Here is a 7,700-nt window from a genome sequence, read left to right on the forward strand (position 1 = left end):
GCACTGGTAGTTCTCCGAGTAACCCGGAACCCAGTGCCGTGGAACCAATTTGCCCGGATCCCATTGGGTTCCTACCACCATATGTTTCCGACATCCGGCTAGCTCAACCGTTTTCCGCATCTTCCAGCACCACTCCAGGCCGGATCCCTTCCCTCAAAGAACTCCAAGAAGAACTTGAAGGTCAAGCAAGGATGGCAACCAAGGTGCAGGAGGCGGAAAACAAGAGGGCTTCAAAAGCTCGGATCCGCGAAGGAGAACGGGGTCAATGGTGGCCCTGTGAAACCACTGATGTGGAGCTCAGAGAGCTTCAGAACGAGGGTATGATCTCCGCCTACTGGAGCTTCATTCGTGACACCGACGTCCCCAAGCCCGGAGCCGATGAAGTGGTCATGACCAAGGCTTGGGTGGAGCGCGGATTGTCGCTCCCTTGTTCAAAGTTTTTCCTCTCCGTCCTCAGCACATATGGGCTCCAGCCGCACAACATCTGCCCAAACTCATACCTCCTCCTCTCCAACTTCGTTACACTTTGCGAAGGGCACCTCGGAATCCGTCCGGATATCAAGTTGTGGCAGTTCTTCTTCCGAGTGAAGAAAGAAACAAAGGAAAAAGTAATGGTGAACCGTGGGAGCATGACGTTCATGCTCCGACCTGGACGCATGTATCCGCCTCACGACTCGCACGAATCCGTCCGGCATCGGAACGCCGGATGGTTCTATGAAAAGAACATCTCAGTTCCGAACGTCCACGACGGCCTGCCCAAGTTCGTCAACGAACCTCCGGAAGAACTTGCGAGCTGGAGCTTCGTTCCCTCACTCGCCCAAACTCCGATCTTGGAGAAGGCAGCGCGGAGAATATCTTGGCTAGTCCATGATGGGCTAACCGGAGCTCAGCTTACACTTAGCTGGTTCACCCGGCGGATCCAGCCTCTGCGGCATAACGCGCGATTGATTTGCGCATACACCGGGGCGGACGACCTGCTCCGGGCTACCCGCCACGACCTTCCGGCTGACTCTCTGAAAAGGAGAATCAAGACGCTCGTGAAGATAGGCCGGGGCCAGCCGGTCCCGGAATTGATCAAGGACATCTACACCAACGACCAGTGTCCTCCGGTAAACTCAATTTCCTTTGTTACTCCAATCTTCACAAGTTTTCAGATATTGATCTTATGCTTATATGCTTATTTCCTCCAGCTCGATACTCTGGCGGAGGAAAACCTTCGCACCATTCTTCGTGTTCCCGTCAGCGACGACGGGGCGGAGGAGGATCCGGACGACGAAGAAGAGGAAGAGGAACAGGCACCCCGCAAGGCAGCCCCTCGACCTTCGAAGCGTCCCCGCGCCAAAGCTTCCGGCTCAGAAGCCGGAGCCAGCGGCGAGGCCTCCGCCAAGAAGCCAAAGACCGTGAAGCCCCCTCCGCTAAATTCGAAGAGAGCGGAGCAAGCACGCTTGAAAATGCTGGCAACAGCTGGCAAGCGCTCGCGCCCCATCATCCCCGAGCCCCGTAAGTTTCCGAATATGGTACATCTCTACTTGGATAAAATTGTTTATGACATGAACCCCTTCGCTTGCATGTAGGAATCCAAGCACCGCCGCCACCAAGACCACCAACCAAGAGCCCATCACCCAGTACATGAAAAAGTCTCCGGCCGTAGGTCCACCCACTCCAGCCTCCGCCAAGCACGTCTCATACCGCTCCTCAAGCATCCCCTTCTCAAGCTGATCGTTCTCCCCTCCTGCCACCAATACTCCACCGGAAATAGTTCCGATCAGCAGCGAAAAGGTGGGCGGAGAAGATCCTCAAAGACAAAGGACCTGCTCAAGATGAAACAGGAGCACAAGGTCAAGGAGAAATTGAGGTTACTTCTTCCGAAAGAACCGGAGCTGGTACTGGCGACGTTGTCGTGTTTCCGAAGAATTTTGGAGATCCGACTGACCTCACCTCCACCCCCAAGGCATACGCAACTAAGTTTTTCAACAAACTTACTGAGGCGGAGAAATGGGATCTTGAACAAGACTTGCTCAACGCCATGTTGGACAATGCCCGGGGAAATCCGATGTCGCCACCGCGGAGATTCAGGACTTCAAGAAGAATGTCGGCCATTTCCTCGACAAACTCGTCTCGCAAGCAAAAGGTACTCCCCAAGAGCCCCCAAGCATGTAAGCGGAAACGTAGATGTACGTTAGCGCTTAAATGCTTAGACGAATATCACTTCGGAAAGATTTTAAGTCGATGCAAGAGCCCCCAAGCATTATGGCGGAAAAGTTCCGGCAATAATGCTTTAAAGGAATCCACCGAAGCAAGCGGAATTCTTACTCCGGCTCGTCTAACTTTACAGAACAAGCAGGCGCCGCATTATGAGCTGCACAAAAACATTGCCCTTCAGCGCCGCGTTACCTTGAGTCAAGCGGAAAATATCCGGACTTCGAAAGATGCGAATGCGGATCCGACCAAACAACCGGCGGAAGCCCAAGGTTGGTTTCCGCCCGTGCTTATCACTGAATTCGTATTGCGATTTTAACTTGTGTTATTATAGGTGCATCCTCGTCCCTTGCTACAGCCTCTTCGGAGCTTGAGAACCTGCGCTCCTCGTACCAAGCATTGGAGACGAAGCTAAAGGAGGCGGAACTGAAAAGGGAGCAGGCCGAGAAACAGCTGGCGGAGAAAAATTCCGAGCACGCCAGGGAAAAGGGCCAATTTGTATTGAAGAGAAATGGTGACAGCGAGACCATCAAGAGGCAACAAAAAGAACTCACCGGGCTCCAAAAATATATGGAAACCGCGGAGCACCATTGGGACGTGCTTAGTGAGAACGTTTTGGGTACGAAGACCTTTTCTCCGGCCTTTCTCGTGTGCTCAAACTGTTAACTTATATCCGATTATCTCGTGCAGAACCTCTCGGGTATCCGGAAAAGCGTCGGAGTTTGTTCCCCGGGACGATCTCCTTCAACTTGCAGGCGATGATTGCAAAGACCTCATTTCCGCCTCCCGGAAGATATGCTACAACTTGTCCATCAAAAGGAGTCGTACTTGCAAAGTGCGCAAGCTTATACAAAAGATGGACGTTCTTCCGGAGCTGGTGACGGATCTTCAAGCATCATCAGCCCGAGGCGCAGCTGCGATGGCCTTGACCATGTGCTTGGCGCATAACCCGGAGCTTGATCTTGACCAGGTGACCGCCGGAGTTCCTTCGGACGCGGATGTCAATGCGCTCTTAGATGCAAGAACGGCTACGACACCCGCATCGCGCGCAGGATCCGGCACGAAGAATTCTACGACAAGTTCGTGCTTCCCGCGGACGAACCCCTAGAAGCGGAACTTCAAGAGAAGCGTGACGCGGAAGCACGTCCTGCGGAATCCGGCTCCCGCTTACCCGGACCAGCTCCAAGGATGCTCCCCAAGAGGAACCCAAGGACGGCGCTGCGTCTTCGTCGGAAGAAAGTGACGAGGACGTGTCGTCTCCGGCAAAGGATGCCGAGAAAAGTGACCCAAAGGGCAAGGCTTCTCCTGCTAAGGGGGAGTGAAAACTTTCTTCCTGCGGAAAAAACAATGCATCATTTTGGCCCCAGCGAGGGTTTGTAATAAGACTTTAAATTCTTAAGTAGCTAGGGACGAAACAACTATGCATGGGCGGAAACAACTTATCCCGCTATCCCTTAATATTATTCTGCATGTTTCGTTTTATGTTGAAAAGCAAGTGCTGATGTCGTTGTTTTCCGGCTTGCTCGCTTGACCTTCCGCGAGCCGGAAGACCTTAGCCGGAAACAAGCCCCCAAGCATCGGTGCCGGAAATCGCTACTAGGAATCCACGAGTTCGCAACAGATAACAATTTAATCAGAAAACTTAAGCTTACGTCCCGAGGGACGATTTTTGAAAATCACAACTTTCATACACGCCTAGGCGGAAATATCCAGCTCTGCGGTTTTAGTCGGAAAACATACACGATCTAAAAATGAACAAGTAAAGGAGGTAAATGACTCATAGAGTGAACCAAAAGCTTTATTTCATTGATCATGTATAATATTGTTACAAGGTATGCAATTCTATGCTAAGTGTGGAAAGGACGTAGCTGTGCAATGTTCCAAGGGCGATCTCGTCTCGTCGTAGATATCATCCGGATCCTCACGCTTGCGTTTCCGGCGCCAATTAGCAGTGTCTGTCCCTCAGCTCTCGGAAATCAACAAGGTAGTACGATCCGTTATGAAGCACTTTGCTAACGACGAAGGGTCCTTCCCATGGAGATTGCAACTTGTGATCTTTCACCTGGCGAAGGCGGAGAACCAGGTCTCCGGCCATGAACGAGCGATTCCGGACTCGACGACCGTGATAACGTCGGAGCTTCGCCGGTAGATGGCGGAGCGCCGGTCAGCCTAAATTCCGAGCTTCTTCGATCAGGTCCACAGATAGCTGTCCGGCCTCGTCACCGTTTCTTCATTATAGGCGGAAACTCGCGGCGAATCGTGGATGATGCTCGGAGGGAATCACGGCTTCGGATCCGTATACCAGGAAGAATGGGGTAAACCCTGTTGACCTGTTAGGGGTAGTTCGCAAACTCCACAAGACAGCGTCCAACTCGTCAGCCCAAGCTCCAGCTGCTCGTCGCAGCGGTTCCTCGAGGCGTGGCTTGATTCCCGATAATATTAGACCGTTTGCCCTTTCAACTTGACCATTGGATTGTGGGTGAGCCACGTATGCGAGGTCCAATCGAATCCCCATTGTCTCACAATAATCCTTCAATTCTCCCCGAGCGAAGTTTGTGCCATTATCTCGTGATTATGCCGTGTGGGATGCCGAATCTCATCACGAGGCCGCAGACAAATTTTAGTGCCGTAGCACCGTCGGCTTTTCTCACCGGCTTTGCCTCGATCCACTTGCTGAATTTGTCAACAGCGACCAATAGGTATTCAAAACCGCCAGAGATGATCTTTTTAACTTACCAACCATATCGAGCCCCCGCACCGCAAATGGCCAGGTGATAGGTATGGTCTTCAGCTCTTGGGCCGGAGCGTTTGGTTGAGTAGCGTAGTACCGACAACCTCGGCAGGTCTTGACTATCTTGTCAGCATCTTCTTTAGCCGTGAGCCAATAAAAGCCTAGCCGAAAAGCTTTTGCAACGAGTGACCCGGGAGCGGCATGGTGCCCGCAATCCCTCGCGTGGATCTCTCTCGAGGATTTCAATGCCATCTTGATTAGAGACGCATTTGAGAAACACCCCCGTTGCGCTTCGTTTGTAGAGCTGTCCGTCAACAATTGTGTAGGATCTTGCTCGTCCGATGATCCGGCGCGCGAGGACCTCGTCCTCCAGCAACTTCCGATCGATGAGGTAGTCCAGAAAGGCCGTGTCCAAGCCGGAATGGTAGCCAACACCTCTTTGGCCGGAGACACCGCCACCTCCGGGTTTTCCGGGTTAGCGCCCTTCACCGAGGGTATCCGGAGATGCTCCAGAAAATTCCAGCGGAATTGGCTTTCGCCGGATCCGAGCTTGGATAGCATATCTCGCCGCCGTATTGTCGTCTCTCCGGACATACTTGACTTCGTATCCTAGAAAGCACTTGGCGATCTCGTCAACTTCGTCTCCGTAAGCCGCCATGACGGAATTTCTCGGCGTTCCAGGTTCCGGCTACTTGCTGTGCCACAAGGTCGGAATCTCCGCAACAGATGATGTGCTTGATCCCTATTTCCTTAGCGATGCGCAGTCCGTGTAGTAGAGCCTCGTACTCCGCCATGTTGTTTGTAGCTTCGAAGTGGATCTCGCGTAACGTACCGCAGCTCTTCTCCGGTAGGGGACTTCAGTGGTGACTCCGGCTCCCGAGCCTTGATGCCGCTTGGATCCATCGAAGTGCATAACCCATGTTTCTGGTTCCGGCTCTAGATTAGCATCCGGAGCTTCGTCCAATCCGCAACGAAATCCGCCAAGACCCGTGATTTAACCGCAGTCCCGGCTTTGTAGCCGATATCGAAGGCGGATAATTCAATGCCCCATTTTGCCGTGCGTCCCGTTGCGTCGCCGTTGTTGAGAATCGTTGACAGCGGAGCTTTGCTCACGACCGTTACCGGATGTTCTTGGAAGTAATGTCTCAGCCTTCCTCGCTGCCCAGGAATACTCCGTAGGCAAGCTTTTGAAAGTGAGGGTAGCGCTGTTTGGATTCCGTAAGGACCTCGCCGATATAGTAAACCGGCCTTTGGACTCCATATTCGTGACCTTCTTCCCCGTCGTTCCACCACGATGACGAGGCCGATGACCCCGTTGGTGGCTGCCGGTAAAGGAGCATAGGCTCGACTCTCCCGGAGCCGCTAAGATAGGTGGGGAGGTAAGTATCTCCTTCAACCCTTGTAGTGCCGCATCCGCCGCCTCGTCCCTGCATAAACTTGTCTCGTTTTCTTCAATAGCTTGTACAGGGGAAGTGCCTTCTCGCCAAGACGGCTAACAAACCCGCTGATTGCCGCGACACAACCAAAGGAGCCGTTGCACATCTTTGAGACAAGTTGGCCTTTTTATGCACAAAATTGCCTTGATTTTTTCCGGGTTTACTTCAATGCCCCTGTTAGAGACAATGAAGCCAAGGAGTTTTCCTGCCGGTACGCCAAAGACGCACTTCAGCGGATTCAACATCATCTTGTACCGACGGAGATTCTCAAAGGTTTCGTGAGGTCGCCGATCAAGTCGGATCCTTTCCGAGTCATGACCGCGATGTCGTCGACGTAGGCGTGTACGTTCCGGCCGATCTGGTCCTTCAAGCACCGCCGCATCGTACGTTGGTAGGTGGCACCTGCGTTTTTCAAGCCAAAGGGCATAGTAACATAGCAAGAAGTGCCAAATGGGGTGATGAATGAGGTCGCCTTTTGGTCGACTTCTTCATCCGGATCCGATGATACCCGGAATACGCATCAAGAAAACACAGAAGTTCCGCCCCGCCGTCGAATCAATGACTTGGTCAATGCGCGGCAGGGGAAACGGATCTTTCGGGCAATGTTTGTTCAAGCCGGAGTAATCGATGCACATTCTTAGTATTTCAGTTGTTCTTTTTGGGTACAAGGACGGGATTTGCGACCCAATCAGCATGGATTACTTCTATTACAAAACCTCGCCTCTAGTAACTTTGCTAATTCCATTCCTATGGCGCGGCGCTTCTTATCTCCAAAGCGTCGCATAGCTTGCTTCACCGGTTTAGCCCCCGGGTTTATGTTGAGGTAGTGCTCGGCGAGTTCCCTTGGTACTCCGGACATGTCGAAGGTTGCCATGCGAAGATATCCATGTTAGCGCGGAGGAACTCGACGAGCGCGTCTTCCTATTTGGGGTCCATGTTGGCTCCGACCGAGACCTGCTTGGAATCGTCGCCTTCCTTGAAGTTGACTTTCTTGGTCTCTATCGCGGCCCCGAAGGAGTTTTTGTGTTCGGAGATCTGCTTCTTGGTGGTCTGCATTTCGCCGGATCCACCGCGGCTCAGTAGCCTTTCAGCCTCTTCTCCGGATATGACAGACTCTCGCGAAGGCGGCTTCGCCCAACTCGCACTCGTGAGCCTTTTTGTAGTCTCCGTTATGGTGATCATACCATTAGGACCCGGAATCTTGAGCTTGTTGTAGATATAGCACGCTCTTGCATGGAACTTGTGGTAGGTGGGCCTGCCGAAGATGACATGGTAGGAGCTCTTGAAGGGCACAACTTCAAACGTGATCTTTTCTTCGCGGAAATTGTGAACAT

The sequence above is a fragment of the Lolium rigidum genome, chromosome 4, assembly GCF_022539505.1.
Source record: "Lolium rigidum isolate FL_2022 chromosome 4, APGP_CSIRO_Lrig_0.1, whole genome shotgun sequence".
Taxonomy (NCBI): domain Eukaryota; kingdom Viridiplantae; phylum Streptophyta; class Magnoliopsida; order Poales; family Poaceae; genus Lolium; species Lolium rigidum.